A 24154-nucleotide genomic window follows, 5' to 3' on the forward strand; every position below is an offset into this window, starting at 1 on the left:
GGACCCACCTACACACTAAGTCTTCACCACACCATGATACTAGAAATCAGAAAGCCGAACAGCTCAGAAGCAAGTGAAGGACGCCTGCTCACTGCTGCGGGCTTGGGTGAGGTTGTTGAACAATGTTAAGACACAAAGCAATAATGCAAACCGCTCTAAAACCATGCAACCAATAAATCAATTAGATATAGTCCCCCCAAGAATTTCCATAAATTATAGGAGTCAGTCACAGATGATTGATGGTGGTTATTTAGGTCATTCACGCGTGATGAGGAATGTAGTGTTTGTGGTTCCTATTTACTTCGTTTCAGCTTTCAGGGACTGGTGGAGAAAAAAAACAGTCAGATGCAAAATCCTCGCCGACAGCACTGACACAGAATCTAAAATGTGCTTAATCACATCTTGACTCATCCAGCGAGACATTTTTTAGGGATTCCAGGCTTCTCTATTTACTCTTATTTTTCTACTTCAGATCCATTTCAAATGCTTATTTATATATACAAAGTGCATGCTCACCCTGTTGCCAGAATAAAAAAACGAAAAAAACTGTTACGATTTAGAAGCAATTTAATACAATAGCAGCAACTTGCCATCTTTCTTTACTTCAGTCCGAATCACTGAAACCTCACCACTTCTAGCTCCTCTACCAAACACTAGGTACTAAATCAATTTACCTCTCAAACAACAAACCATATTCTTTCTTTGGAATCTGCTAAAACAGCCTCTCATGAGACCATGCTCTTTTCCAATCTCAAATATATGTGGACGTGAAAGGCAATGGAGTAAAGTAAAAACTATTTTCCTAATTGATTTAGGGCATTATATAGATTTGCTATTGGCACAACAGGTCGTATCTTTCGAGGAGCCTAGCAGTTTTTATCATTGTAAATGTTCGATTTGGAAGGAAGCGATGATAGAGGCAGATAGTTTTACGATTCTCAAGAGCATAATGGCTTTAAAATACAATACATACATTGGATTTGAGATAGTCAATTGGGAAAACATACAGAAGTGCAAGGCTGCACGAACTTCCAAAATACAGGAACGCACACTGCCACATATAGCTAGCAGTGTGACCAGATTTTACCACTTATTGCCAGGAACAGTGGGAGGGAGAGAAATAGAATACAAAATGTGTGGGATTGCATAGTTGCAAGAAGATATCTCGGGAAACGTTTGAGAGCACATTTGACATGCAACCGGAGTCTCTTATGGGGAATATAAAGTCTGTCTCAAAGAGGACAAAATGTTGATACAACTTAAGAAATCTGTATGCCATTTAGGCATGGACAAATGTTAAATGTCAACATTTTAAACATAGCAAGAGGGAGAGTTTTTAAGGTAAATTGAAGGAGAAGGTTTTAAGCAGGAGACACCTAAAATGAAGCCATTTTGGGCTTTAAAAAAAAAGAATATCACGCCTAAACCAGGTTGGTTGGCATGTATGGAATGGGGTCAGGTGTTGGCAAGAGGAGACATCCAGTCTTATTGGGATAAGGTGAAAAAAAGGGTATACGGGTGAAAAAATAGGGATGAAAGTGAGGTCATTGTAGATGCCTGGGGGGTGGACATGGCCGGCGACCAAGATGGTAGTCTGTCTCTGAAGCTCCGGAGCAGCCTGCTGCGTTATCGGCTGCCTGCTGCTTCATGCCCCTTCTTGAAAGGGCATGGGGGGCGGAGTAGATGCTGCGTGGGCACAGATGGTGCTGCCGACGGACCCGATCGGTCCAAAGACAACAGTGCTGTGGCTCGCGTTTCCGGAGGCCTGACGCAGCCCTCTGAACCCCCGGGACGACAGGGGTCTTGGGTGGACCTAAGGGAGGGGCCTCGGGTGCATGGGGCTATGGCAAGCCCCCCCCCCCCCCTACTCTGGAGAGTGCCTGCGGGGGCCGCCGCTGCAGGGAGAGAAACCGGCAGTGATGCCACAGTCCGCCATGTTAGACTCGATAAAGCGCCGCAGCGGTGATTTCCTGTAAGTACATGGGGCAAGGGGTGAAATCGCTGGAGACATGATGCTGCGTGACGGGCCGGTGCACAGATCTGCAGCTAGGCCTAAATTCAGTGGTCGAAGTGGGGGGGGGGGGGGGGGGGGGAGACTTCTTTTTAAGAACGTGTCCCAGGACTGCAGGAATGGTCCATACTAAAACGAAAGCTTAATCATTTAGCCCCCTGTGTGGTGCATTGCATATCGAAGAAGGCCTCTGCAGTGCCCACGACCTCCACCCCTTCCCCTCTGTATCTGGGGACAGGGGCCTGTAGAACAACACTGCTACCTCTGATGGCTCTAATTGCAGTGATTTACAGCTCATTTACTGCCGATGCTACCTGCCTGCCCCCACTGTGACCGATACAATGGTCACATCAAGAAGGTTTGGTGCCCCGCCCCTGACCTCGTGTGCCCTTTATTTTCGGGCTCACCCAGATTGACGGACACCTTACTGAAAATAAGTAAGGGGGATTCAGTGAGGAATCCCTGGCTGGCTGCGAATCTGCTCTCCAACCAGCCAGAACTCGAAAATAAGAGGAAGGCGGTTGCTGTGGAAGAGGCCCCCAGCTGACCCAGCCCCACCAGCCTCTCCTGGAAATTGTTCTACGTGCCTGCCCCAGAGGTCCCCAGCCCCTCCTTTACAGACCTGCTCTTTTCTTCGCACTGGGGCCTGGAAGAGGAGCCTGGACAGCCTCAACTCCACGCTTGCTCATATATAAACATCAAGTAAGTTGGGAAATTTTATAGTATACCTTGATGCATTTTTTTTTTAACAAACGTTTAATATCTTAATCAGCTGTTTTTCTTATGTTATTTTATTTAATGTGTGAATGGCTACTCTGTATCTGTTAAGAGATGTGGTGTTTTAAAAACATACTGTTCACCTTTAAAAAAAAATAATATTGCATTTAAGTGGCACAAGTTCTGTGACCCCTCTCCCCCCCCCAGCACCAGAGCCCCTTTCAGACCCCATCCCGGGTCAGACTATGAAAACAAATGGGCCCTGGCACCAAGGTCAGACTGGCAATACCGGATATGGGAGGAGAGGCTGGTTTTGTAACTGGGGACTGGTTTTGCGGCAGTGCTGGAAAATCGGCCCCCAGTAACAAAACAAGCATTTACAATGCAATAGGTCTCGCATTTGCAAAATTTTAAGCTATTGGCATTGTAAACGACAATGCCTTTTATTTATCTCTTTTCAAAACCAAAACATAGATAAAAGGTTTGTCATTTACAATGCCAGTAGCTCAAAGTCTCGTAAATGCGAGACCCATTGCATTGCAAATGCTTGTTTAAAGCCCTCCCAAGAATGTGTGCAGGCCACAAACATACTAGGATCCCAAAACGCAAAACAGATACTGAAAAAGAATAAATAAATGTACTTCTTTTCAAAAGCATTTACAATTTTAATTTCTTTCATGTTTACACAAGATCACACAGTGCTTTCGTGTTTTAATACATCACAAAGTTACCACCTCAAGGTGAGAAGACGGAAACAAAACTCTGTTGCAAGAATGTAGCAGCCAGGCTGCTTGGCGCTTTAATCTCAAAGATGTTATTTTGTGCAATAAAGAATTCTGAAGTCGACAAAGTTAATAGACCCTAAGCACTGTAAACTGCCCCAGATCACCATATGTGAAAGTGACGCCAAGACTCAAATGGTTGTTTTGTACATTGAAATCGCCGCGGTCTGTGAAAAAAAAAAAAAAGAAGAAGAATTCTTATCGAACTGAATTTGTACAAAGCTGTTCTAATGTACTCCAAGTTAAATATGAAGTCGTGCTTGCACAGCTACACACAATTTCTCAAAAAGAGTGTAAGTCATTGAAGTTTACAACAGTATACAATCCATAATAAGAGTTATTTTTTAAGTTCATAAACCAAAATCAAACGACTTTGAAACCATTTTATGCTCACATGTTTTTGTTACAAAGAAATATGCCCTTAAATAAAGTAACTGGTGACCATGTAACGCGCTCTAAAGCCCTCTGGTTGTGTGTCTGCCACTGTGAGCAGGTCATTGCCACGTGTAAACAGGGCGCAAACTCTTTAATGCAAGCATTTGTAATGCAATAGGTCTTGCATTTACACGAGACCTATTGCATTACAAATGGGAAGCATCACGGACAGCGGGAGGGGGAGGAGTGGGGGGGGCATTACGGACAACGGAAGGGGGAGGCATCACGGCCAACGGGGGGGGGGGGGCAGGTGGTATTGAAGGGCACAGACAACAGGAGGGGAGTGGGTGGGGGAGTGAAAGACACAGACAACGGGAGGGAGGGCGGGGGGAGTGAAAGGCACAGACAATGGTAGGGGGCGGGAGAGTGAAAGGCACAGACAACGGGAGGGAGGGCGGGGGATAGTAAAGTACAAGGACAACGCACGGACAATGAGAGGAAGGGGGAGTGAAAGGTATGGACAACGGGAGGGGGTTGAAAAGGACGGACAACGGGAGGGAAGGTGGGGCAGGGCAGGTGAAAGAATGCAGCAAAGCACGTCCTGCATGCAGTAGGAGAACCTCATTAGCGAAAATAGTGCTCACAGCCTAAAATAACACCTACCGTGTAATACTCAAAGTAAAGGGGACAGTCGCCATGAGAGGTGACAAATGGAAAGGAGGTACTAAGGAGGGACTAACAAGCCTATCGACAAATCTGAAGCCAGCACTTAGGACGGACAATGACACAAGCCAATGGCAAATATGGGCAGAGAGTGGGCGGAGCTTGTACTCCGGAGCTTCTACTCCGTACTCCTCTACAATAAGCCTCGCAGAGCAGTGCATGCGCTCTGGTTCTAGGCTCCACCTAACCAGCAGAACTGTGCAGCAAAAAGACTCTCTTAAAAACACATAACTCACTGCAGAGTTCCTTGTAAACCCAGTAGTTTTTCTGCAACTATTAAAGTGTTAAGACTGTTATCTCTGATTGTTTATCTTCTTGCTGGAGATAGATTAGAGATTTGTTTGTTGGCAGTTTTGAGGTTTGACTCATCTAATGTAACGCACAGGGGTAATATGCCTGCTGCAAAGAAGCTGCACCATACAGATGGCAGAAATGTAGTTAATGTTCCAAAGTTCTAATTAATTAATGGGAAAGCTGGATCGGTAATTTGTGGCTGTCATTAATTCATTGATGATTAAACCCATATTTTATAGGGACCTCTAAAAAATAGTTAGTTTCTGTGAAAAACACAAAACATTTAGAAAATATTATTTAATGCATAAAGATAAAATTAACCATTGCCGATAATTCTCAGTTTTTGCTACAAAAATGTCAAGCGCCAACCAGAATCGGAATCAATAGCTGAACTGCAGGTTAGTTTAGTGAACAATTGGTCCCTTTGTATATGAGAGATGACTGGTAGAAATTGGGATAGTATTATGGCTCCTCTGCCAAAAAGATTTTGCATAGTAAAGCATAGGCAGGAAATGTACAGGAAGGTCAAAAATGTAAGTGGTCCTGTGTGAGGGTCCTTAGGAATAACATTGATGTGCTTACCTCAGAGGTCTACCCAGAGGCCTTCTTTTGGATATAAGTCATGCAGGAAGCTTTGTACCAAACTGCTCATGTGTATCATTCATGCAGGAACCCAATTCAAAGGATATTCAGAAAGAATCTGTGTCTCACACTGACAGTGATACGTGACGTTTATATCAAATAAGCATACATATCTACAATATTGCATTGAAAAAGGCTTTACAGTAACTGGGCCGGACTGGCCAGACTGGGCATCAGACGTTTCCCAGGGCATCCAGAATGGTAGGGGGCCGGTTTAGTTAGTGGGGGTCGGTTTTGTAGCAGTGCAGGAGTTTTAAAAACACTGCAAAGTTTTTTTGTATGGAGTTTTGTCGCATCTAAGGTAGTGCAGAAGGTTAATACGCTTGATGAAGAGAACATGTACCATGCATATCAAAAACAATCATTTATGTGCACAGCTCAGTGTGTTACTGCTTTTTGTTCACTTCCTGAATGAAAATATAATTTTGCCTTTTACGGTCAAGATCTCTCAAGTTTTTTGTGAGTAGAAGAGTTAGTCAAGCCGGACAGTTCAAAAGGTATCCTTTGCAGGACACTTGAATACATAACGCCTACATTTGAGCAGCTAGCTGGCTGACATGAATGGGGAGGAGTCTGGTGAGTAAGATCAGATTCTCCTGAATAGCCCATTTCTCTTCTGAGGCCTGCTTAACCCCTTCCTTGCTGTCCATGAATGCAAAAAAGGCACACCTGTGTACAGGAGGAGCCTTGTATTCATGTCCTCAAAGTTTGAGACAAAACATACTCATTGATTTCTGAACAATGAGTGTAAAAGAGTTAAGGTAACATGTCGTTCCTGCTTATATTTTGCATGCTTTTCCAGGGTGATATTTTTTTTCAGGTAGTGCATAATTTGAATTGAGTCCCATCCAGGTGTTTATAATGGGCAGAATTGGTTTGTAGCTGAAGACAGTGCAAGTTGCTCTCAGTGGGGCACAAGGGTGTTCGGGGGGGATAGGATGTGGTACTATGGCCAGTGCTACCGAATTTGGAACTAGGGAACCTGGTTCAGCCTTCATGACTAGTCCACTAGACCACTCTCCTGAGGGAGCAGATTTCCCTACTAGACCTTAGAAGGCCCAGCTAGACCTTAGAAGCCCTGGTATCTTAGCACCTTGAAGGACTATCCACCAAAATCCATACTAAATTTCACCTCCAGTCTTGCAGGCAGGCCTAAAAAGCAGCACACCCTCGAGCAGCAGTGAATTTGTCACTGAGGTCATAGGACCCTTGAGGCTAGACCACCTCACTCATTGGTGCCTCCATTGTCTTTCTTCCAGCAGTACTAATGCAACTCACCAGGGATTGGCATGCACAACGCAAAGCTCCAAGTCATATTTTAAAAGCCACGCAAAGCCACTTTGCATGTCTTCAATGGCTTCATAAATATGAAGTAATACAACGCAGCGCAAAGTGCTGCGTTGCCTTACTGTGCGCAAGGAGGTGTTGCGGTGGGTGTTGGGTGGGAGGCTGGTTTTGTAACCGGGGACTGGTTTTGCAGCAATGCTGCAAAATCAGCCCCTAGTAACAAAACCAGCAGAACTGTGCAGCATAATGACTCACTCTTAAAAACACATAATACACTGTAGAGTTCTTTGTAAACCCAGTAGTTTTCCTGCAACAATAAAAGTTTCCACGCAACTCCCATGGTTTCTGATGTATTCACAGATTTACAAGGACTTCTAAACTTGGGATTGCGTCAAAATCTTGCACCCCCTGAGAGGAAGCATAACGAGGAGAAATATCATTATTTCTCATTCTTTTTTCAGCACACATAGGAAGAGGAAAGAGCCTCTTAGGATTGTTTTTGTACAGGAAGGTGCATGCAACAGAGGCATCCTTGCATCATGGTGCAAGTGTGTCTACGTTGGCGCTAGGCTGCCAAAATGGCATCAGCACAGGGGAAAAGGAAAGGAATGCACCATATTGGATAAATACGGTGCATTCCTGCCCTTTCCCTGTGATGCAGGGCAGCGCAGCAAAGTACCTTGCTGCGCTGCGCTGCCCTACGCCACCATTCCCATAAATATTTCCCATAAATTTGCAAACTTCACGGTCTCTCTGCTTCATGCACAAGCACTTTTAGCATGTGTTGCCTGCTTTGATGCCACTGCATTTATGCAGCAATGGAAGACAAAATTATGTTGCAGTGTTGACTAAATCCTGCAGCAAAAAAGGCTGGCCGCTGCAGCATAATGTTGTACATTTTCTGATACGTTATTATTTTGACATTTTTACACATACTAACAGTCTCTGCAAAGCAGTTTAACAAACAAGTGCAGCACTGAGAACGTGATCAGTCAACCTTTGTAAAGAGCCCTCCACTTCACAGCAACACAAGTCACGTTGTTAATCAATTTGAGCTACAATTTTTTTTCCGTTAAAACCAATTAGATTATGCAGCAGATGGTGCATTATGTGGCAAACACGGGAGAGCTATAATTATGTGGAAAACATTTGCAAACTAGGATATTTTGCCATCCATGTTTGAAGTTCTCTCATGCAGTCTCTGTTGGGTGGTATTTCCAGACACCTACAGTGCTCGTGGAGAGATAAAGAACGAAGGTGTCTAATAGTGATTGCAGCGGATAGTAGTCTGGAGGGGAGAAAATAAGTGATTGAGATAATCCAAGGACCACTACCTATTTCTGACTCTACCACTGTTTGAGTCTCATAATATCAGAATTGATGCATTTGCAATTCTCATTGCTAACTAACTCGAGTAGTAATTACACATACTACTAATAAAAAGTTGTATTTCATTCGTCTGATACTACTAAAAGCATCTGCAAAACCACCAGGTCTGGGTTGTTTGAGTGCGCTATGTTTAGATACAATAACTGGAAACTAAGAGGCATCTAATGCTGGCTTCATGACGTTGCGTGAATCACGTAAAAACGTAGGAATATAACTTTGCATGGAGGGGGGGCACAGAATGATGTAATCAACAGTGCTCCAAAATTCGTGGGGCCTTCTGTCATAGAATCTAAAGCCAAATTTTATGTTCAGAAATTGTTAGAAAAAGGAAGGAAAAGTGCTGATGAAAGAAACTACATGGCTTGGACACACATGGCTTATGATTCCACTTATATGCGTATTTGGGACATTCTGTGATTGAAAACGTATCCCACATTGTAAATGTATTTTAATGTCAATAACTTGTATTAAACCTCAAATAAACGTGTTTCTATTGGTAGCATTAAAAAACACTTATAAGCTGTAACTGGTCAGTGAAATGCCAAACATGTTAAAAATTAGGATGTTTTGCTCTTTCTAGCCACACCTCTGACTCCGCCCACTGAACCAATCCCTGATTATTCCCCGCCCCCTGATGCTCCGCCTACAATTCCCCTACTTTTTTTTTCCCCACTTCGACCACTGCCTAAATTACATGCAACATCCTGCACCAAGACTACCCCACCATCCTCGGGGGCTCGGCGTGAGGTCTAATTAAACATCGGCATCCATGGCAAGAGGGGCTATGCCATGCTTTGTCCTGCACGATTACGCATCCAAATAAATGGAAGGGCGCACATTTTTGAGTCACCAGAAGATGTCACATTTATGGAAACGCCACCAACGCGGGAAGAAGTCTCGAGCACAGGAAGAAGACGAGAAAATGGGATCACAACGTAATCGGCGGACTCGTAGGCTTTATCCCTTTTTTTTCCCCCTCTTTTCTCTTGCTTAATTTGCCAGGGCCGAGCCAGACCGGAGGGATCGGGCCGGGTGGACACTGCTGGGCATCAGTGACCTAAAAAGACACATTAGTATTCAGTGGCGGCGGCGGAATCAGTTACCTGCGGAAAACAACCTGTACAAGGCGGTACAGAACACTTATGCTCATTTGGACTCTATAAAGGTGGTTTCCTGTGAGTGTTGCCTGCCCCCCTAGGAAGCTTTTTCCCGTTTCGTTTGACTAAAAGTTTTTACTCTTAAGGAATATGAAAGGATTCACTGGGTGCTGGTTTATTTGTATCCGAGGTGGGGAGGGGTTTCTGGTTGGTTAGAAATTGTATGTTTTCATATGTGAGAATGCAGAGCAATGATTATATGGTTGAATGATCATAAGCATATCACACATTTGCGAAGCAGTGCATGGTACACTATACCACTTATACATCCAGATAGCTTTTTTGCAAGAGACTCACTATGCGCTGCTCCCCTCACACCGATTTGCAACAGCCTGGGATGCCCATTGATTCTTTGCCAACTATAGCACATATTCACGAATGTGGACTCTACCAAGTTCTTACCCAAAGTAGCCACACAGTGCATGATTTGATATTGATTACATACTAATAGGGGAGACTTTAACCTTACCCTAGATCCCGCAATGGACACAACTGGTACAGGGCACATCACCAAACTGTTGTGAAAGCGCTCACCTCACTGTTACAATCCTCTCTTCTTAAGGACCCCTAGAGGGCTCAACACCACACAATGTTAGATTACTAATTTTATTTGGCCCCGCATGGCTCGTGGTCAAGAATATATCACTGGTATCTCACACCCCAATTCCTGCTAAAGGAATCAACACGGTCAGATCACTCACCTGTCCTCCTAACGCTGGAGGTGCCCAGTATAGCACATACCCATTCGTCCTGTTAGATGCGGTCTTTCATAGCGAAGTTGCGGGGGCTATTCGTGAATACTTTCAGTTAAACACAGGTACAGTGGAATGACAGTCAACACTATGGGAGGCGTTTAAGGCCTATATTAGAGGGTTGTGTATTGCCAAACAGGCGGGAGGTACTGCGGATCATACACAGTGAGCTCCGGAATATGGATATAGTAGCACAAATTGGCGACACCCCCCCATGCTTCATGACAGAGCGACACTCCTAATGGAATTCCATGAATTGGCGGCACGCAAGATGCACTATTTTGGGCAAGCACGCTTGAGCACAGGCATATGGTGAAGGTGAACGGCCTGGAAGGACACTCACCAGATTACTTCGCTCCCAACACCAATTGACGTACCTAACACAACTAGATTTAGATGATGGGACAACACTGTTGAGGGGGGGGGAAGAGATGACTTCGGCATTCTTGTCTTATTATACCAAACTTGAACTTTACACTACGCGCGACCACCACCCCCCCCCCCCAAAGGAGGAAGTGGCTGTGGTCTGGATAGACGATTGACAACGCCATTTCCTGGCCGCCCCCATAGAGGAGGATGAAATTAAGCAAGCGATTACGGCCTAGCCGGTTGCCGAGCCCCTGGCTCAGACGGATTAACTTTTAGAGGTGTACGCGGAGGCCTTGCAGGAAGGATCACTCCCTCCCCCCCATGCAAGAAGCTATAATCACGCTCTTAAACCAGGAAAAGCAGCCTAAAACCGCACGTCATATAGGCCACTGTTACTTAACGAAGATTATAGAATCTTTACCAAAATCCTAGCAACCCGTCTCTTTATAGATAAGATCATATGCACCTTTCAAGCGGGATTTGTCCCTAATCGATCCACTACGGTTAACTTGCAAGCAATCTTTGCGGTCATCAACCAGCTGGACCCTTCTCTCACAGCTGCAGCAGTTCATTTGGATGCCAAAAAAGCATTTGACTCGCTAGAATGGTCCTTTTTGTATGTGGTTTTGCAAAAACTGGGAATCCCAGTTGGCTTTTTTAGTTTAATTTGGCTTCTATATGCCAACCCGATAGCCCGCCTCAAAGTAAATGGTGAAATATCCACCCACTTCAGTCTTACGCTGGGCACCAAACGATGATGCCCACTTTCACCCCTGCTGTTCACTCTTGCTATGGACCCCCTTGCAAGTCATATCCAGGAGAGACACATCCACCGTGGATTGAGATTTCATCGGGGACCACTTGTGGCCTCGTTTTATGCGGATAATGTGCTGTTTGTAAGAAAACCGGATGTTAACCTATCCACACTGCTGCTAGAAGTGGTGCGGTTCGGAGTATACTCCGGGCTAACCATTAACTGGAGTAAATCGTCCAGTTGACGCCAGCCACCACCAATGCAATACAGGATTCCCATTGTGCTGGTGCACTGACCAGGGATGTGGAATTCCTATAGCCCGAACCCCGGGACATATTGTTTGGGGTCAAGAGCATCAAGTTTTAATGTCTATTTTGTCCTTGGGACAAGTAGGCCCAACCCCCTACAGCACAAACCCTTTAGCTGCCAGTTTACAGTACCACATTATGGATCAAGGAAGGGCATTGTCTACAGTTAAGGTACTATGTGTGTCCATGTGTTAACACTGTTCAAACTTGTATTTATGGTTCATTAATGCAAAGCCTTTATTATTAGGGTGAGAACTAAAAGTAAATGTCAGCTCTGCGTGCACTACTGACGGTGGTTCCAGTATAACGAATAGTTTCTTACCTGTCGGTGTAGTTTTGCAGCTTGAAGATCTTTCTGGATTCACTATGCTGTGCATTATTCCGCGATCTTGTGGTTGGGTCCGGATTCGTAGTCTTTTTTTTTTTTTTGTAGCCCAGTTGGGCGGCGACGACCCACCATTTGGTGCACCTCCCGTGACGTCGTCGTGCTTCCTGCGGAAGTCCCACCTTTGGGGCGCCATCTTCGGGTTCTTTTTTCCTTTCCTTTTTTTTTTTTTTTAACCCTAGGCGATTGATTAATCCTTCATGTCCATTTTTCTGTACGTTTTCATTCCTTCTGATCTTTTCCATTTTACCCCCTCTTCCTCCAGCCTCATCTTCCTGGCGGAGGTGGGTGGGTTCGCTAGTGAATCCAGAAAGATCTTCAAGCTGCAAAACTACACCGACAGGTAAGAAACTATTCGTTTTGCAGCGTGAATCTTTCTGGATTCACTATGCTGTGCATAGACTTTGTAGCGGTTTTCCTAATTTTGTGGCGGCTGGGTGGTAGATGAGCGTTGGTCGTTGAAAATGTGTTGAAGCACCTTCTGTCCAACCTGTGCTTCCTTGTTCATCTGAATGTCCACGCAGTAGTGTTTCGTGAACGTGTGCACAGATGCCCAAGTTGCCGCTAGACATATGTCCTGAATGGGCGTGTTCGCCAGGAAGGCAACGGTGGCCCCCTTCTTCCTTGTGGAGTGAGCCTGAGGTCCCTCTGCTAGCTCCTGTCCAGCCTGTTTGTGGCAGAATTGAATAGTGAGGGCAATCCATCTAGCGATGGTGCCCTTAGTCACTGGTCTACCCATGAAGCTAGTAGCAAAGGACACAAACAACTGCTTTGATTTCCTGAGTTCCTTCGTTCTCTCAATGTAGTGCATCACCGCTCTTCTAGCGTCGAGGTTGTGCAGAGCCCTTTCTGCGTTTGAAGTCGGGTTTTGGAAGAAACTTGGTATCTGGATACTCTGGTTCATGTGGAACGCCGACACCACCTTGGGCATGAAGTGTGGGTCTGTTCTCAGGACTATCCTCTCCTTGTGAATCTGAATGTAGGGTTCCTGTAGCGTTAGCGCTTGAAGCTCGCTCACCCTGCGTAGTGAGGTTATGGCCACCAGAAAGGCCGTCTTCATCGTCAACATTTGCAGTGTTGCCTTGTGAATGGGTTCAAACGGTGCCTTCATGAGCTCCGTCAGTACGAGGTTGAGATTCCATGCTGGCGGCGGCAACCGTTTAGGAGGGGCAATTCTTTTGGCTCCTTCCATGAATCTCCTCACAACCTGCGAAGTGAAGAAACTTCCACCTTTCTCACCTCTGGTGTAGGCTACGATCGCCACTAGGTGTACCCTTAGGGAGCTCGAGCAGAGGTTACTCTTTAGAAGGTGTGTGAGGTACCTCAGTACTGTTGAGTCTCTAGTCATTCTGTTTTGCAGGCCCTTCTTCCTGCACCACACAGTAAATCTCTGCCATTTGGCGCTGTAGCATTTTCGTGTAGTTGGTTTCCTTGCCTCCCGCAGCACCCGCATAGTGCTCGGAGGCAATTTAAGGTAAACGAACTCTAGGTCTTCAGGAGCCATGCCGCCAGGTTGAGGCTCTCTGGCTCCGGATGCAGGACCTCTCCGTTTTGCATGAAGAGCAGGTCCCTTCTTCCCTCGAACCTGTGTGGACTGCCCTGCGCCATTTCTTGAATTTGTGAGAACCATGTCTGCCTTGCCCACTGCGGAGCCACTAGGATCAGAGTCATGTTGCTGGTTCTGCACTTGTCGAGCACTCTGTGCAACAGGGGTATCGGTGGAAAGGCGTAGGCAAATGTCCTCGACCAGCTTATCCATAGGGCATTTCCTTGGGATTGCTGATCTGGTTGCCTGGACGCGAAGCTTTGGCATTTTGCATTCTGGCGTGTTGTGGGAGTTATCCATCTCTGGAAAAGCTTCTCCGTTTCCTGGCCATTGAGCTCCCACTCGTGTGATGCCGAGGTCTGCCTGCTTAGCCAGTCTGCCTCCACATTGTCCTTCCCTGGAAGGTGAATTGCCAGTAGATCTATCCTGAGAGGTATGGCCCATCTCCAAATCTCCTGTGCCAGAGAGGAGAGAGGGAACGACTGTGTCCCCCCCTGCTTGTTGATGTAGAACATTGCCGTGGTGTTGTCTGTTTGAACCAACATCCTCTGGTTGTACAGGTGCCTCTGGAATGCCTTCAGGGCTAGCAGGATGGTCTTCAATTCGAAGTAATTGATATGGCGTACCGCATCTGCTGGAGCCCACAGACCCCTCACTCTGAGGTTGTCCATGTGCGCTCCCCATCCCTTTTGCGATGCGTCCGTGGTAATGGTCATTGTTGGGTTTGGTGGTGTCAGGCTTCTCCCTGCTGTCATGTTGCCTTTGTTCCACCAAGTCATCTCCTCCTGCACTGCGTGCGTAACAACCACTAGATCCTCCCAACTTCCGTTTGCTTGTGACCATTGCTGTTGTAGCCATTCTTGGAATGGTCTCATGTGCAGGCGTACATTCGGCACCAGCTGGATACACGACGCCATCATCCCCATCATCTTGCTCACTGACCTCACTGTCAGAGCTCGCCCCTTCCGGTAGAGCCGCGTCTCCTTCAGTAGGGCATCTGTCCTCCTGTCGCTGGGCACCACTGTGCTGTTCAGGGAGTTTATTTTTGCTCCCAGGAAAATCTTCACCAGCTCCGGTTCCAGCGATGACTTCCCCCAGTGAATCGAGAACCCCAGGTTCGTCAGAGTGTCTGTTACGCGTTTTGCGTGCCTCTCGCGTGAGTTTGCCTTGACCAGCCAGTCGTCTAAGTAGGGGTAGACATGGATCCCCTGCCTTCGTAGGTGCGCTGCGACCGCCGACAGGCATTTTGTAAAAACCCTTGGCGCCGATTTTAATCCGAAGGCCAGGGTTGTGAACTGGTAGTGTTCCTGGTCGATGTTGAACCTTAGAAGGCCCTTGTGTCTTCTGTTTATTGGGATGTGCAGGTAGGCATCCTTGAGGTCCACGGTGACCATGACGTCCCAGTCTCTTATTTGGGGCAGTACCTCCTGCAGCGAAGTCATTTTGAACTTCTGCGTTCTGATGAACTTGTTTAGGTAACGCAGGTCCAGGGTGGGCCTGAGGTTTCCGTCTACCTTCGGGACCACGAAGTAGTTTGAGTAGACCCCTTTGTTGCGTTCTCTGAACGGCACTGCCTCTATGGCTCTTTTTTCTAGAAGTTTCCGTGTTTCTTCTCTGAGTAGGGCCAGTTCTTGAGCCGATCTCTGCCTTCCCTTTGGTCTTCTGTTTGGAGGTCTTTTCCCCAAATCTACGCAGTATCCGTACTGCATGACGTTCAGTATCCACTTGTCTTTGGTTATACGCCGCCACTCCTGAAGGTAGAACCTCAGTCTTCCGCCTACTGGTGTTGTATGCTCGTAGGCTTTTGATTCTTCTCTCCCCCTGATGTTACTGTACTGCGCCTCACCCTTGGGGGCCTGTCGAGGGTAGGCGTCCTCTTGCGTGCTGAGTCACTTTGATGAGGGCTGGTCACGCCCTCTCCTCCTCTGCCCACGTCCGTTCCCTCTCCCGCGAAAGGACTGGCCCCGAGGTTGGTACTGCCAGTTTTGCTTCTGTTGACCTTGTTGTCCGTGACTATCACCCTGCTGGAACGTCTGGTGCGACGCCCCCTACTGGCTTCCTCCCCGACCGTAGGGTCTCCTCGAGGGATTGCCTCGTCTCATTCCCCTCAGCTGTAGTGCCCCCATGGACCTCGCCGTTTCGTTTTCTTTTTTCAGCTGGGTGAGTTTCTCGTCTACTGTTGCTCCGAACAGTGTCTCTCCGTTGAAGGGGGTGCTAAGGATGTTGTTCTGCACCTCCGGTTTGAATCCCGAGATTCTTAGCCATGCATGTCTTCTCTCGGTGACCCCTATGGCCATTAGTCTTGCCTAAGTCTCTGCCCCGTCCAACGCCGTCTTTATACAAGAGTTGGCGATGTTTTTACCTTCGTCCACCAGGTGCGAGGCTCTCTGGCGGTATTCTTCGGGGAGGTGCTTTACTAGCTCCCCCATCTCGTCCCAGTGCTGGTACTGGTGCCTATTGAGAAGTGCATTGGAATTCGCCATGCGCCAGTGCATTGCGGCATCCTCTCGACCTTTCTTCCTGTGAGGTCTATCCTCCTGCTTTCTTTATCAGGTGGTGGCCCCGAAGTTGCTGGTACGTTGGCCCTTCTTCTGGCCGTGGAAGCTATGATGGAGTCGGCGGTGATGCTACCCTTGATGTAAGGGGGGTCCAGAGAAGAGTGCTTGTACTTCTTCTCCGTCCTGGGCGTGATCGAACGGCAGGTCGCTGGTTCCTTGAAGGCTTCTCTCCCCTGATTCATCACACTTTGTAGCATGGGGAGGAATTGGCTCCTCGTCTGGATCGGGAGCAGGGTCTCGAGGAGGAAATCTGCTTTCGGCCTTTCTTAGTCGAGTTTTACGCCGAAGGCTGTCGCTGCGCTCCTGACCACCATATTGTACACCCCGATGTCGTCGGGTGGCGAAGGCCTCGAAGGGTACGTGTCCACGGGCTCCTCCGGGTTTTCGGTGTCGAGATCCTGCCATTCGATGTCGTGGCTGGTAGATGGCGCCGAGCTGTAGAACGACTGCTGGTCTTCTTCCTCGGCTTCGCCTTCATAATAGGTCTCGTCTTCCTCTTCGAGATCTCTCGTCAGCCCCTCGGTGTCAAATTCGTCCTCGACTTCGACGACGTTCGTCAGTGGAGCCGTTGGAATCTTGAATTCCTTTATCTTGGCGTCGAACTCCTTCTTCCTTTGAAGAATGTTCTCCATTTCGGCCTCGAGCCGCCTCTTCTTTTTCTCCATCTCGGAGATGCTTTCTGCGTCGACCGCGGGCCTTTGACGGAACTTGCGTCGACGTCGACCGTACTTTCTGCGTCGAGCGTCCAGTTTCATGGGTTGCCTTCGACGATCCTTGCCTTTCGGCGTCTTTCGGCACCAGGGAGTCTCGAGTCACCCTCGGGTTTTCGAGGTATTTTCTGTTTTGAGCTCGACGATTCTCTTACCTCGTCTTCATTTTTCTTGTCGGTCTCTATGACCGTGAAGTTTTCGGGTCCCTCGGCGACGTTGTCCTCATCGTCCGTGGAGAGGCCCAGATCGTAGAGCGACGGGGCCTTACCCTTGCCCTCCATGCTGGCGTTGGCTCTTCTCTGCCATTCTCTCACCCGGAGCGTCTTCGGCGCGAAGGCTGAGCAGGCTTTGCAGTCCTTACTCTGGTGGTCGACCGGTAGGCAGAGGTTGCAGACCGGATGCTGGTCCTTCTGCGCGAACTTGTGGTGGCAGTTAGGGCAGAACTTGAATGGCGTCTTGTCCATTGCGCTCAGGGCCTCTGAGCGCGCATTCTCCAAGGGCGTCGAAGAAGAAGGCGCAAAACTTCCTTTCTTCGCGCTCCTGATGTAATCTATTCCTTTCCTGTGATATCTTCGTAGTAGTTATCGACGAAACTCGCTTTTCTTTCTTCTTCCTTCGATTGTAATTCTGGAGCTTCCCGATGACGATCCAGACCCAACGGCGGAAAAAAGAATCTGAAGATGGCGCCCCAAAGGTGGGACTTCCGCAGGAAGCACAACGACGTCACGGGAGGTGCACCAAATGGGCTACAAAACAAACAAAAAAAAAAAAAACAAAGAAAAGACTACGAATCCGGACCCAACCACAAGATCGCGGAATAATGCACAGCATAGTGAATCCAGAAAGATTCACGCTGCAAAAACGTGTACACACGTTTTTAAAGTTTAGTAATATGAGGCTATGTATAATGCTCCCAGAATGCTCTCTGATTATATGCAAGTATTTGCAGAAGCTTGAAAGCAACAGTGTTGATTCTTGCTTTCAAAATAAAATGTTCACAAAAAAATGCAAGTAGGAAAAAAATATTTTACTAAACTACTGTAAGATTTTAGGTACCATATCTTTGCAGCATCATTTAGTAACATGTTGATGTATGCTTGTATTCCCCAAAAATATTTATAATGGAAAATCAGTGTAACCAGTTAAAATACGATTGTGGGAAACAAAAATAAACAAGCATTGGCAACGTCAGTAGGTCTGAAATTGGTGGTCAGGCTTTTGGTTTTGTCAATCGTGACTTTTTTTAGGCATGGTTTTTGTAAAACCTTATCTGTGTGGGAGCTGCAGGGCACTCGCCATTCTAACAAGCATTGACAAAAGCAACAAACTGTTTTTGGTCTCAAAAAGCACACATTGCCACAGCAGTTCCAGGCACTGAACAAAACTACTTTGTGTGCCAATATGCTCCTTGTAATAGAGCAGAATACTGTCACTCACAGTGAAGCCAGCTGATAGTCCGAGAGAAGGAGAGAGAGAGAGACATAATTTTACTAAACACAAAAGGTCATGGTTAACCCCAGGCCTAATTAGAGGCCCAATTATTAAAGAAAGTCTCAAAAGTGCATCCATGGTGTATATCCTTGCATTAAGTGCATATATACAGTCTCCGTGAATTCACAAGAATTTACAGAAATAGGCCAAGAAATAGTACTCCTAGAAAATATTGGTGAACTGCATTTTAGCATGAGCAAATGTGCATGTGTAGATTTGCTCATGTGAAAATCTGAATGTGTCAAGTTCACTTTTCCTCCAACCACTTTTTTCCCAACCCTGAAGAAGTCTGCCACTGCCAGGAGTAAATTTCCAACCTTTTTCAGTATGGGAAAAGATTAGAAAAGAGTTGGTGAAAATCCTTATAACATGCAAGTTAGTAGGTTTGCACAGACTCAAAAGGGCATTCCAACCCTTGAACTATTGCTTACCACTACCTTCTGCCCCAGTATGTAGACCTGCAGAAACGTAGCAACATAAGGGAATTGCTAGTATTCAAACCCTACTATGGTACAAGCCCTGGCATAATTAGAGAGGCTTTATCAGAACTCTTGCATAATGAGATTGCTGCCGTAATTTGTCGCCACATTACATGGCACAAAAGGGACAAGTGGATTTTGTTACAGGACAAGTAGATTTATGATGCAACCTGCCCCATGGACAAGTAGATATTTGATTAAATTCCACACCCCTGACTGACCGCCCCCCCCCCCCCCCACAAGTATGTGTGTATTTTCCTACACTTCAGTGCTCCGGAGGTGATCTGTCTCAATTACAGGTCGGCGATTGATAACCTCACAACACAAATTGAATGATGGATCAAACGCCCACTCTCGATTACTGGCAGAATTGCCATCATTAAAATGGTGGTGCTCCCACTTTTTTTTTTATATCTCTTTCTTAATATCCCCATCGCCCTAACAACAATGTTTTTTGAAACACCACGTAGCCTACTTACTCGACTTATATGGGCAGGCAAGCAGCCACGCATAAGGTGGAACACATTGGTCATGCCGTACAACGCGGGGGGTCCCAGATTTTTTTTTATATTTAATAGCCCAAATACATTTTACATATTAGTAACATATGGATTCCAGGCTGCAATACTTGAAACCAGAGTGCTCTCAGACTTAACCGAACTCGCTCTCCGTTATACTGCCACATGGGTTACTAGGAATCCAGCCGAAATTTAAACCTTGCCTACCACGTGCTGGGCATGGTCCAAACTACAGAGATATCTGCACGCAGAGTTCCTGTACTCTCTGCATATACCACTGGCTGATAACCCTTGGCTGCCCCCTACTACCGAAATGCTTACTAAGGGCACTGTGGCCAGATATGGTCGGCAGAATGTGGGTTACCTATTTTTAGGGAATCACGGCTACGCACTGTGTAAGAACTAACATTAAATAGAGATGCATCGTATATGGACACATTTCTCCTACACAGGGTGCACTTCTCCCTGAGTGGGGGACTCCAGACCATGGCAATTAAAGCAGACAGATTTCCCACCGCTTACATTGACCATCACAGCAACACCTGGACTGGAACTGCAGACCCATATTGACCTACTGAGGGGAGGTGTTTCGGCTGCTGTCTTTGATGATAGAGTATGCAATAGAACCTGCACCACTGACAGTCTCACTGGGTTACAACAAGCATTGCAGAAGGGAGTGAGTGGGTTCACTGCCACTGCCTTGCTTATTGCAAAAATGCAAATTTCATTGCACTGAGGGGGGAGGGGGTGGGGGGGGGTGAGGGGGATCCCATGTCTGAACTGTAAAGGCCTAGACCCGCGACTTGATATACTGGGATACTTCCAGCGACATATATGCCACATTGCAACTGCCTGCCGCACAATCGTAAAAATATATGGCAACTACTGAGGGGCTATTTACTGACACATCCGCTGGAAGTTGATTAAAATGTATGCGTAGACATTCCTCTCTCGAGACTTTCCCAGGGGTTGGTGGTGGGATGCGATTATGATGAAGCCCTTTGGTACAATAAATGTAGAACACCCACCATGGAGAGGGGCGCATACGTTCACGTAGGTTGAAATGTGTTTTATGAAACAGCGGAGTGGCATTGGAGGGGGGGGGGGTCGGGTTGAATTAGTGCGCACGCCTCATTGACTTAATTATGGATTTGTTGCCGGACTATGGGACTATAAAAGTGACATGCGACTACTTCGTATTGATGGACATAGGCAAGTAGCATAAACAATGAGAACAGTTCTATCCATTTCTCTCCTTAGAAGGGCTCTGTATTAATTTTTGCTGTTTAGTTTTAATTCTTCTTTTGTTTGAATAGTTTCTGAGATGTTAGAGAAGGGATATCTCGCTGATTGATAACATTTTAACTCCGCATTGCAATGGAAATTTGTTGTAATCAACTTGTTCATGGATACATTTAGAATGTCAGCTCGTGGCATGGAATGGGATGACTTCATGGGAATGTCATGGATCATACATTCTGTGGATGGACGGTGAGCTGACCCGTCTGTGATTTCTCTATGGAATAAAAGAAATTCACAAAAGCATACAATTTTCTGAAATTCAATAAAATCTCAATCAATAAAAGTTTATTTTTATATGGTAGAGGCCTTGGTGCATTTTAGTACAACCTTCTACCTGCCAGCATGGGCCAGTACACACGGGCAATCAGTGCTACTTCCTTATGGCCAATTGCTTAACAAGTTTACTTCTGAAAATGTGCTTTTTTAAAGAATCTTTTTTATTGTTTTTTAAAACAGAACATAACCAGGTCACACAAGACAGGTCCCTTCATGAAAGGCATCTGGGGTGACGCAGCACCGGCAGCTTACAGAGACCACACCAAACCTAGACTGTTAATCTTATGAAAATGTGCTTTTAATAGGCAGGGCTATCAAAAATAGGTAAACGACTGGGCTGATGGTACAAACCCATAGTTTTTTTGGGCTTTGATTTATTTACCGGGTTCATAAAAACAGTCTCTGATTTAGTCAATGTTTTTTTAGAAGGGAATTAAAAAGGATGCAAGTGCCTATCTGATAATTTCACTTTTAGATAGTGCACCAAAGGCATTTTGTAATCTCCTGTCTACAACAACGTGATGATGAAATTAGGTAGTTAAATGTGGTCTTGTGGGTTCAGGTACAATTGAGGCCATGCCTGAGGATCTATCATACGTTTAGCCTATGGTATGTCGCTCAAAAGACCAGTAGTGAAGGAAATCTTTACGTGCATTTTGTTATCTTTCAGATGGATTGCAACAGATTTAACAGGCTCACCTTTTGGAAGAAACTGAGATTAAAGTATCTGGGCTCCTTAGTGACCATGCTTGAAATTGACACAAATGCGGAAAAAGAAAAGCGATTTATCAGTGAGAGAGACAGTTTTGACCGATCTTCAGCAAGGCTGTATCCTTGTACCACTCATTTGTTGAATTCTGCCCATTAATCTTTATTCTTGCTCTGGTGATAGAATGTTATAAGTGCCAAGTTACAAAGGGAATGCTTGAATTCAAAAAGGGGACAGTTGGGTGGAGTGTGGCTGTGATGAGCCAAGAGCACCTGCGTGTTCTAACGGGCAGCTCTAAGTTGTATTTTTAAAAACCCTTTCAGTTTTACTCCTTACCGCCTCTGTAGACTTTACTACAGTTCTATTGGCAACAAGAGGCGCTGCCTCTCGGACTCCTCACAGCCACTTCGCTTCAGTGGCTTCCACAGACGACCCTTCGTCTACTCAAGGTAATGAAGACCCTGCGGTACCGGTCGCAGTTGGATCAGGTTGACAGATTCTTCCTACTCTCCTGGTCATTGTAGCACGATCAAGCACCACTGAGTAGTAAAAGCAGCACAACCTGTACAGCTCTTAAAGCAGTGTGTGTACGGGAATCCCTTTTGCTGACGTGCGAGTATTCTGATTGCCGACACATCGCTTACAGCATTACGCGACTGAGCACATCCGAAAGATAGCACAGGCAATGCTAACTTTGCTTTAGAATTACAGCCGCCATCTTGAGAAAAGTTACAATTATTCTCTCAGGCCCCATTCTTCATGTAGAACATACTTGATGCGCATGTCTGTACCGTGAGTTTGCAACACTAACCAGCCCATTTTACAGCCGCCATCTTGAATGAGTTTCAACAGCCATTCTCGCTTTAAACAGTGGTAGCAAAGTTCAACGCAGTGCAAACTCTCTTGACAGCCATTCGGAAGTTCATTTTCTGTACTGTAGTTAGCATTGGACACAAGGTTTTTGGATAATTTATTCTAAAGTGAAATATTTTAAAGACTAACTCTGAGCTCTTACCAGCTACCACATTTCTAAAATTGTATATATTCCTAACAGTGACAAACATAATTTGTTGTGGATAGCATGAGTCAATTTGCTTGTCATTTCAAGGACATTATAACAGTGACAGACACAATCATGGAGGTCAAGATATTGACCTCAGTGACAAGCACACTTATAAATGCTTGTTCATTCATTGCTCACTAAGTTAATATTGGTACTGCCACATTTACTTGTCATTTTGAAGAATATTATAACAGTGACACGAACATTTATTGTTAATTGATTATTTGCTAATTTGGCATTGACGTTTTTATTTGTTATACTATTTAAGTACTTGCGGATTATTTTATTATTTTTTTTTTTTCGTGACTTTTAACAATTGTACTGTTTCTAGGTTCTTGATATTAAGCAACATTCTATACGTGCATTCCTGTATTTATAATCAAGTCAGTTGCTCCACCGCCATAATTTCGAGACTCTCCTGGTGATCCACTTTGCAGGTGGCCAGTGTGGTTTGATGCTTTGAAACCTATTTAGGAGCTATTGGTGCCTCCATGGTCAGGCCGGAAGAAAAAAAGGTCTGCTTTTACACTCATTGGGTTTCGAGGGGAGATCCACATTTAAACATTTACCTGAACAACTGTTAGACGAAGGTGAAGTGCTTGATCTGTATCAAGAGGCAGTCAAGAAACTTCAGACAAGATCTGATAAACAACACAATTTAATAGTGCTAAGACCAGTTTTTCAAGCGCAAACAGAAGATCGACAAAGACATGGACACATACATCACAGCACTTCTCCGATTGTCAGTTTGCAAATTTTACAGATCAGCTGATTAAAGCCCAGCTTGTAAGGATAAACAGATCCGTCAGAAGTTAATATCCTTGGGTAGCCCATCTTTGGATGAAGCCAAAGAGCAGAGATATCGCACATTTCTATAAATTAACTCAAAGAGAAACCTTTGGAGTCAGTGAATGTGGTTCAATCTGACAAATCATCTTGAAAAATGTCTGAGATTCACATAAGAAATAGTGGTAACAAATAATTGGGTTTCAAAATGGAAACTTCAGCGGCAAACGTGTCTCTGCTGCAGGAACACTCTACATGTTAAAAATGGTAAACCCAGCCGAGCTAAAAATGTCACCTGCAATTACTGTAAAAAAATAGGACATTTTGCCACGGTTTGCCAGAAGAAGAAAAATAATTCAGTGAATCTGCAGCGTGTGTGACAGTTGGATTGTGAGACTGATTCGAAGTCTGATAACGAGGGAGTGAAGAGTCTTGTACTTATTGTGGGGACGAATTTATTGGTGTGAATTGTAATCATCACAATAGTAGTAACAGTCCCGTTTTGGGTGATCACTCTTCATTTGTCGAACCCAATGTGGATATTGGTGTGGGCCATTAAAAAATGTAAGACTTCTGGTGGATTCAAGATCAAGAATCACTATGATCACCCAATTATTATTCCTAGATCGGTAGGGTGACCGAAAATTATTCCCACCGGATCGTTCACCTGTCTCCTATAAAGGGCGGAAAATAGAGCTCTCAAGGTATATAGAGGATGGACAGGAATTCAAGGGGAGAGGGTTTGAAGGAAGATATATATGGCCATAAAGG

General features: G+C 45.6%; 1 protein-coding gene and 1 long non-coding RNA gene across 4 annotated transcripts in view; one reads left to right on the forward strand and one right to left on the reverse strand.

Annotated features, from left to right (window-relative positions):
- LOC146775817 (FH1/FH2 domain-containing protein 1-like) overlaps positions 1 to 24154 on the reverse strand; it is a 2636482-nt gene that overhangs the window by 2458695 nt on the left and 153633 nt on the right. The gene's annotated exons all lie outside the window — the stretch shown is intronic.
- The window catches only part of LOC146775824 (uncharacterized), a 61200-nt gene continuing 39198 nt past the window's right edge, over positions 2153 to 24154 (forward strand). The window contains exon 1 of the long non-coding RNA XR_014972397.1: positions 2153 to 2713. This is a non-coding gene — a long non-coding RNA (uncharacterized LOC146775824). The remainder of the gene's footprint in view (positions 2714 to 24154) is intronic.

The sequence above is a fragment of the Triturus cristatus genome, chromosome 12 (genome assembly GCF_964204655.1).
Source record: "Triturus cristatus chromosome 12, aTriCri1.1, whole genome shotgun sequence".
Classification (NCBI taxonomy): Eukaryota; Metazoa; Chordata; class Amphibia; order Caudata; family Salamandridae; genus Triturus; species Triturus cristatus.